Genomic DNA, 8,470 nt, shown 5'->3' on the forward strand with positions numbered 1-8,470 from the left:
CCTCCCCTCTCCTCTCCTCCTCTTGTTTTTGTTTTTCAAGACAGGGTTTCTCTGTATAGCCCTGATGTCCTAGACTCCCTTTGTAGACCAGGCTGGCCTTGAACTCACAGAGATCCACTGCCTCAGCCTTCTGAGTGCTGGGATTAAAGGCATGCTTGGCCTGTGTTGCTTTCTTAATAATCAAGTCTTAGTTCATTAACTGGTTCTACAATTGTTTTTTTGTTTTTTAATCCCTTTACCAGGAAAAATTATCTATACTTCTCTCTTTCTCTCTGTTTGAGGTAAGGTCTCATTGTATAGTCCAGGCTAGCCTTGACCTTGCCACCCTCCTACTTCAGCTTCCCATGTACTGTGATTACAAGTCTGAGCTACCAGGTCTGGCTGCATTTCAGCATCTTGGTGACATTTGTAAACTGTGCAGACCCCATGTGTTTAAAAGCAATGATTATAGGCTTATGAGTACTTATATGGGTCCAGGCATACAAACCTTCTGCTGGCTTTTCTCTTATATCTAGTGAATTCTCCTAGGAAAATACTTTTCAGTAGTTAAAGAAGCTAAAATTATATGGACTTGAATTTATCTTTGCCTGAAAGCATTATGAAGAATGCCTATGAATGAAGCTAGTCTTTGCTTTAGATGTCTTCTAGTTTACATGTAGAAAGAATAACGGGCTGGAGACATGGCTTAGCGGTTAAGAGCACTGACTGCTCTTCTGAAGGTCCTGAGTTCAAATCCCAGCAACCACATGGTGGCTCACAACCATCCATAATGAGATCTGACCCTCTTCTAGTGTGTCTGAAGACAGCTACAGTGTACTTATATATAATAATAAATAAATCTTTAAAGAAAAAAACCCCAACAGATTGTGCAATTGAATGGTCAAACTGATGTTATGGATGTATTTTAAATTCATATTCATAGACTATTATCTACACATATTTGTGTGCTAATAAATGAAAGAAAAAGCTGAACCAATGTTACAGAAATGCAATAAAAACAGGGTAAATGGAACATGGCAGCACCATTGTGCAGTGGCTGCTCGCACAAGACCTGGCATGAGAACAAGCCAGCCACAATCCCGGCACAGGTCGAGAGGGGCTCATGAGATTCTACCTTAGTTAAAGCTATTGGTGATTGATAGCTGCTAAGGAAGGAAACTTTCTTCTGGGATGCAGCCCATGAAAGGATACAGATGCTCCAGTTGATGGTCCTACATCCATATAGGCATGAGCAGCACTGGTGAGACTCAGCAGGAATTCCCGTTTTAAGAGTTACAAGAGGGGAGCCAGTGTGAGAGCAGGGAAGGAACTGAAGGAGAGAAAATAGCGATAGATTTTATCAAAATAATAAAAATAAAATAATAAACAAGAGATTGTAGGAAAAATAAGGTAAATAGCAGAGTTTAAACTGGCTATGAAAAGCGATTTCAGAAAACAACCTCATTTCTTTTAAGTTTTCCCTTCTGTTTTTCAAATAATGACTGACTTGGTACCCACCTTGTGCCAAGCACTGAGCTATGCAACAGGCGTAACAGTTAAATAAGATGCAGCTTCTGCCTTCAAGAAGTTCAGGTCTGGGTAATGAATGGGTATATAAGCCATTTCCCAAGTTTATAATGGATTAAGTAGGGTTAAGACACTGGAGCCGACGTCAGACCTTCATTGTAGATCATAAAACTCCTTAGAACCCTGCTAGCAGCAAGAGCTGATGAGGAAACACTATGCAAAGTTCTTCCTTGTCTCTAGGCAGGGAACTGTGAGTTGTGCCCAGCAACCAATAAATCCAGCTTTGATGCTGTGACTCATGTGCTTTGTCTAAAACACCTTAGACATGGGAACCTGTTCCAGGGATTACACCACCTTCCCTCACCATGGTTGACTTCTTCCCAGGCTACAATGCACTTTCACCTGTTCTGTCGTAACCCCCACGACGAGTGTGAGGCACGCAGAGTAAATGCCCACACAGATGACTAGACTGTGATACTTGAGAATAGAATGGATTTTCCAACTTAACAGCATGTGGCCAATGGTTGGGTTGGGCAGGGTGGACCTGTTTGCCTTCAGTGTATGTCAATCTTAGAAAACATAGAAAGCTCTTTCCCGGAATCTTTGGGGGAACATCATTATTTGGGAACTACTATCAACCAGGGTCATAAAACATGATTATGTGGTAGCAACAATGGTCATAGGGAGTGATTGTCCTCAAATCATGTGGGGCATTCCCTATGCATAAAAATGCCAACACCCAAAGGAGTCAGAACAAAGCTAGGAGTTGCCTCAAGAGAGCTGTGTGCGCAAGATCTTGCTGAAAGGACCCTGGTATAGCTATCTCTGTGAGGCTCTGCCAGTGCCTGGCAAATATAGAAGTGGATGCCCACAGTCATCTATAGGATAGAACACAGAGACCCCAATGGAGGAGCTAGAGAAATTACCCAAGGAACTGAAGGGGTCTGCAACCCTATAGATGAAACAACAATATGAACTAACCAGTACCCCCAGAGCTCGTGTCTCTAGCTGCATATATAGCAGAAGATGGCCTAGTCAGCCATCGTTGGGAAGAGATGCCCCTTGGTCTTGCAAATTTTATATGCCCCAGTACAGGGGAACACCAGGGCCAAGAAGTGGGAGTGAGTGGGCAGGGGAGCAGGGTGGGGGAAAGGTATAGGGGATATTCAGGATAACATTTGAAATGTAAATGAAGAAAATATCTAATAAAATAAGTTTTAAAAAAAGAGAGAGAGAGAGCTGTGAGCACACATACCACACACTGGAGTGTTTTGTTTTTTGTTTTTTTGTTTTGTAAGTCTGTGATACTTGCCAGTGCCCACATTTGATGTCTGTCTGCTTTGCAAGAAGCCAGAAGGGTTGTGTTGTCCTGTGGCCTTTTAGATAAGACGAAGGTAGGGTAATTGGGTCACTTTTCATATGTGTTTGCTCTGCAGAAAATCATGGGGTTTACTCTATAGTTTTGAAAGTTGGTATCTTTGCTGTGCCTGGGCATAGGCAAGGGTAGTAGTAGAACTATCTAAAGGTCTGTATAGTCAGAGCTCTCCAGATAAATAGAACAAGTAGGACATGTATATAGAAAAAAATCTTTATTTTACTATCATTGAAATATTTCATTTATTTTGGTCTAGCTGTTTCTGGTTTTCTTTCTTTCTTTTGAAATAAGATCAGGTTGGCCTTGAACTCATAATCTTCATGTCTTAACTTCTCAAGTAGCTGGAATTACAGCTTTGGATGCATATTAAATGTTTAGTTTAATAATTTGCTTACAGTTATGAAGGCTAGCAAATCTAAAATCTACAGCCCAAGGCTAAGAAAAACTAGTGTTGAAGTTTAAGGCTTTCTGTTGATAGAGTTGCTTCTCACTCAGAGGACCAGGAGTCCATTCTAGTAGCCTGAATTTATAAGATAACACTTCCTGCCTCTATGTGTGTGTGGATATGCTTTACACAAAATCTACTGATTGAAATATTAATTTTACCCTAAACACCCTTGTATAAACAACAACAATAATATTTAACTATTGTATAGGTCAGATTTTGTTGTGCACAACTTTCCTTCAAAATCAAACAATCCCCCATCTTTTGGAGTTTAGCTGTGTCTGCTCTCAAAAGATCGACCCAGCTAGGCTTCTTGGTTGTGTACATCCACTTATAGGAGGAGGAGTGGGTAAGGAGACAGGACCCTGACCAGAGTGTCCAGCCACTCTGAATCACCTGCTATGTGCAATTCTACCCTTACTTCGTGTGGCTTCAGAAAGGGGCTACAGTTTATAGTGCATGGGAAACTAGTGGACAGGAGGCTCCCTTTATGCACCTATGGAAAAGTCATTGTCCTTGCTGAGTTAAGGCTGTCCGACAGCCTCTGGAAGGGGAGCATGCATCCACACAATAAACTTCTTGGTTCCCCTGAGTGGATTCTGGTGAAATTGTGTCTGGTTGAACACTGGGACCTTAGGAAGAGGAATAGATACTATTTTCATCTTTCCTTGGGAAGAGGTCAATCTTCTCACAGCTGTGATAAAGTACTTGAGATAAACAACTAATAATGGAAAATGGTTTTATTTGGCTCACAACCTCGGAAGTTTTGGTCTATGGTTCCTCGCCCCACCACTCTGGGCCTGTAGAGAAATAGAACATTATATCTGGGAGAGCATGTTAGGGCAAAGCTGCTAACTTAATGGCAGCCAGGATCCTAGAATAAAAGGAGATAGGGTACCAGTGTGCCCACCCAGGGCAATTTCCAAATGACTCAATTTTTATCAAATAGATGCCAGTGCCTTAATTTTTGCCACCTGCCAATAGCATTCCACTTGGGGGTTCAACCTCCAATATATGAAGAGTTGAGAGATATTCCAGATACAAATTGTAGCAACCATACACCTGTGCATCATGGTCCTTTCTGTGATCCCATCCAGTTAACCATTACAGCATCCCAGTGAGGCTTCTGCACATAGGAGTGTAAAACATAGTGAGCTGCAAGGTGATGCTTTTTCTTCCTGGAGTGACACGTGATGTCACTCAGACACTGATGTCACAGTCATATACTATATAGGGTTATACTATGCCCCTATACACGCCATAGTAGGGGAGCCGATTTCTGGTTGAGGTGTAATATCTACCATGGTAACCTGTGGTAATGGTCATTCCCCTGAGCCCTGCTCCATCACAACAGACTGCAACTGAGGCATGATTCAGTGTGAAGACACACAGATATGTTCAGACGAAGACTGTCAGCACAGGGGCTCTTGATGTATGTACTCTCTCCTGATGCTCAGTTTCTCATCTATCTTTGTTGACCCTAAGGCAGAGGCTCAGGCCAATTCACAGCGATCTGTGGAAACATCCACACTCTGTGCAGAGTTCATGCTCAGTGAGGAAGCCAGGAGCATTAGACAAAAGCTCTCCAAGGAGCATGGTCACAGATCATCCAGTTCGCAGGGCTAATTTTTCTGCCATCCCACTGGAGAAATGGACAGCGCCCCACTCTGGATGAATAGGTGGACTGAAGAGGTTGATGATGTCATGGGCAGAGAATGTATAAGAAAGCCTGTCACACGAGAGTTTCCTGAGAACAGAGCAGGCACGGGCGTGCATAGTCTGGCTAGAGCAGACAGAGAAAATGCCTTGAGACTCACAGTGACTGAAGTGGAAGGGGAGAAGACACTTCTCACATGGTGGCTGGGAGTCTATGATGTCTGGATTTTTAGCTAGCACCAGATTTTCACTAACTGGAAATAAAGACAGTAAGAAAGCAGAGGTCCCAGAAAATCAATCCAAATTCCTACTTTTAAAAATGTGTGACCTCATTGTACTGTAAGCCCGGCTAACTACTGAGACCTGGAGGCCCAGGCCATGGGCATATTTCCAACTGATGGTTCACTAAACTGACATAGCAGCTTCTTTGTGTGTACCATAGACAAAAGAGGTCCCATAGTGGGACAGCTACTGAACCTCGGGCTTGCCCAAAGATGCAGCTCATAAGCAACAGGTAAGGGACCAGCTATAAGCAATCACTTAGCCACCATTTCTAGGGCTTACAAAACATTGTGGAAGAGGGAGCAGGAAGGATGTGTGAGCTGAAAGACATGTGGGGCTTTGAAGTGTCATTCTCTAGACTCAATGCAACCATTGCAATTACCAAATCAGTTCCTTGCACTGAGTGCTCACAACAGAGCAGCCCAATCTATGGCCAATCAAAGAAGAAGAAAGGGCAGGCTTCTGGGCCACACCCTTCACCCTGGATTTGACAGATTCTTGGAAAAGAAGAATCATTGTTTTTAGCTGTGCATTCACCACTGAGCCCACCAGGCTCCAATGGATATCTCCAAACTCATGGTATCACAGATGACCCTGGTTAATCTCAGCAGATTTCTCTCTCTCTCTCTCTCTCTCTCTCTCTCTCTCTCTCTCTCTCTCTNTCTCTCTCTCTCTCTCTCTCTCTCTCTCTCTTTCACACACACACACACACACACACACACACACACACACACATGAATAGACATGGACATGACAGAGAGGGCTGTGGAGAAAAGGGGAGAAGGACAGGGGTACTAGAGAGGTGCGATGAGATAGGTCAACATGCACAGCATACATGTGTAAAATTATATGTGTGTGTGTGTATGTGTGTGTGTATGTGTGTGTGTGTGTATGTGTGTGTGTATGTGTGTGTGTGCATAATTTGTAATCTTGTGTATATATTTTTATGCTTTGTGTATATATGTATGTGTGTATGTAAGTATGTATTCAATTCTGACAATTTTTTTTTGGCTTAAAAGAAGATTCAAACTGGTAGATAATGAAACACACATGCACATGCATCCACACACAGAGAGAGACATGGACAGAGACAGAGACAGAAAGAGACAGAGACAGAAGGATAGTGAAATAGAGAGAGACAGAGAGAGGGAGAGATACAGAAACACACACACAGAGATAGGGAAACACAGAGAGAGAGAGAGAGACAGAGACAGGGAGAGGGGGAGGGATATGGTAGGTACAGACACAAGGAAACATTCCGGCTCTAGAACTAACGGAAAGAGTTTGCAAAATACTACATAGTGCATAGGGGCTGGTGCCATTTTATAAAACTAAATGTTAGCATGTGTTTAGAAAACAAAAACCTGAGGAAATGCACCGAATTCTTGAGATGTTTCCCATGAAAGATGAGATTATAGGACATTTTTTTTTACTTTGCATGTTTCACAGTATGTACTTATTTTGTATATTTACTACATCTGTAATCAGAAAGATAATGATACAATTAATGGCAAAACGCACAAAGACACTTCCCTCGATTTCCCCTAGACACTTAGGATGCAGTCGTGCACTAATATAAATTCGGTCATCCTCCATTTTAATCCTCTCACATCTATGTTCAAAAGAATCTTGTCTTAGTGGACAGGTGATCAAAATCGTTGTCAGGGGCCAGGTGCCAAGTGTTGCTGAGTGCCAGATGCGTAGAACGCCCCAGCACACAAGCACCGTGCAGGCCACTCAGCCTGTGTCCCTGGACTGTGGTAGAGGTAGAGGAGGCTGCTCATCTCAGGTCAGTCAAGACACAAGGGAAGAGAGAAGGAAAAGTCTGGGGACAAGACGCATCTTTCCAAGGCAGGTTCCCACAGCCCAAATCCCAATTTTAGACCTTTAAAAAACTTTACTTAATTTTATTTATATGAGTACACTGTTGCTGTTTCCAAACTCACCAGAAGAGGGCATCAGATCCCATTACAGATAGTTATGAGTCACCATGTGGTTCCTGGGACTTGAACTCAGAACCTCTAGGATGAGCAGTCAGTGCTCTTAACTGCTGAGCCATCTCTCCAGCCCAGACCTTTTCTTTTATTAATTTAATTAGGGGCCCACCACAGATGAGCTTGAAGATTTGGCTACAATTGTTTTAATGTCAAAAATGGTCCCCCCCCCCCAATGTAACAGCCTTTAAATTTGAAACATAAAAATCAAATCCCGGCTATGGTATCTGCCATCTCTTTGATCATCAGAGTTTATTTGGCTGGGACACGGTTGGCTAGATGGTTGTTTTCATCCTTTATCATGGCTCGTTATGCCCCTGCCAAAGCTGCATGCTAAGTGGAAGAGGTCTCCTTCACTGATAGAGGAGGACCATTCTTCAGTGGATGTGAGCAGCTGTGCTCCTCTGCTAGGTCTTTTGTAGGAGAATTGTGTGTCAACCTTCCAAGGTTCCAGAGACACCCAAGTGGGCCACTGTACTGGGCAATGTGCCTTTCTAAACGGCATTGTGAATTTCAAAAGAACTTCCATTCCTTAAAGGAAACCAACTCATGGGCCATAACACCCCTTCCTCACTCCCAACCCCTACCTTTTACAAAGGAAAAAACTGCGGACGGAAATAGACATCTTAGAGGGTAAAGGATGAAGTGATGGTGTTTGCCTAACTGCAAAGTGGGAGAGGGTGTTATTATTGGTGTTGTTATTGATTGTTTTTGATCCTCTGATAGAAAATCTATGGCTGGCTTTGTTCCCACAATTCTGCTTCCTCTTAGATGCTGGAACTATAGGCGTGTGCTGCCAAGCCCAGTAAAAATGAGAGTATTTTTTGCCCTAATTAGCTGTTATTCAGGCCCATGTGCCTGTTATTGTTGCTTTTTGAGGTTTGGTCTGCTGCTATGTATTGTGATGCTAAGTGTGGGCCCCCAAGGCCTGCTGACCCCAGAGATGAGAGAGTCTGCCCATAGGCCCAAGTGATGCAATGTGACCTTGTTCCCAAGTTATTTCTGATTGGCAAATAAAGATGCCTACAGCCTATTGAGATAGGCAGGGCAGGGCTTGAGATTCTTGGGGTCAGAGGAGACCAGGAGGAGAGAGAACCAGGTGGGAAGAAAGAAGATGCCATAAGTTAGGAGTCAAGAAACCATGGCCATGAGCCCCAGTAAAACACGGTAAGCAATAACTCGAGGTTATAGATAGGAAAGTAGATTCTAATA

This window comes from Mus pahari, chromosome 5 (genome assembly GCF_900095145.1).
Source record: "Mus pahari chromosome 5, PAHARI_EIJ_v1.1, whole genome shotgun sequence".
NCBI classification, from domain to species: domain Eukaryota; kingdom Metazoa; phylum Chordata; class Mammalia; order Rodentia; family Muridae; genus Mus; species Mus pahari.